This window comes from Galeopterus variegatus, unplaced genomic scaffold (genome assembly GCF_000696425.1).
Source record: "Galeopterus variegatus unplaced genomic scaffold, G_variegatus-3.0.2 Scaffold3183, whole genome shotgun sequence".
NCBI classification, from domain to species: domain Eukaryota; kingdom Metazoa; phylum Chordata; class Mammalia; order Dermoptera; family Cynocephalidae; genus Galeopterus; species Galeopterus variegatus.
This window is the reverse complement of record NW_007729294.1, coordinates 79,652-80,533: the sequence shown is the minus strand read 5'-3', so window position 1 is coordinate 80,533 and position 882 is coordinate 79,652.

The following is an 882-nucleotide window of genomic DNA, read 5'->3' as shown; positions in this document are numbered from 1 at the left end:
CCAACCTTGCTCTTTCCACATTCCTTTCCACGATTCTCCTCTAATTTGATGCTGTCTTTCTTGGCAATCTTCACCGCTATGGACTTTTTCTTCTGCATACTTTTTTCTTTCAACTCCCTTTATCTTGTCAATCTGTTAGTCTCTATCTTGAGACTTAATGCACTGACCTGAAATTCCTCGATGGCTGTATGTTCCTTCCCTCTTCCCATACCACACCCGTTCTAATTCTCCAAGGTGTCTCCTTCAGGATGCAGGGTTGATTCCCCCAATTTACATATTTCAGTCTATTCTGATTCTTCTTGCATTTAGCCTCCTTCTCTTTTTATCTTTTCAAGGGTCTTCTAGGAACCAAGGGATTCTTCTCTAACAGCTTTCTTTCCAAGCAGGACGCACCAATCTGTGCAGGCTCTCCTGTCTTTGCTCAGACTTTCTCTCTACCTCCTTCTCTGGAAGATACCCCTCCACGGCAACTCTATGAATTTATGTTGATCATTTTGTGTAGAATGGGCTCAATATTTCCTCTAAAAACTTCTTTTAGGTAAATCTGCCCCCATCCATTTATATTGTGAAGGTGCCTGCTTTTACATTCTTCAGGTAGTTATTTATTTATTTATTTGCTCGTTCCCTCCTTTGTTGAACAGATCTATCGATCTATCGTTCATTCCAAGTAATATACATGGTACTGAGGGCAATATTCATGAAGAGTTTATATTGTAGAACTTTCTGTTCATAGAGGGGAGCACTGGACCTGCTGAAGGGGCCAACTGTCATTCTTTTGTAGAGTCATGCGACAGTTTCAGTGAAGTCTGAGGAAGAACACCGAGTTTACATATTGCATGATTAAGAGCTAATGCATTTTCCTTTGCTTTTTAAAAAATTGTG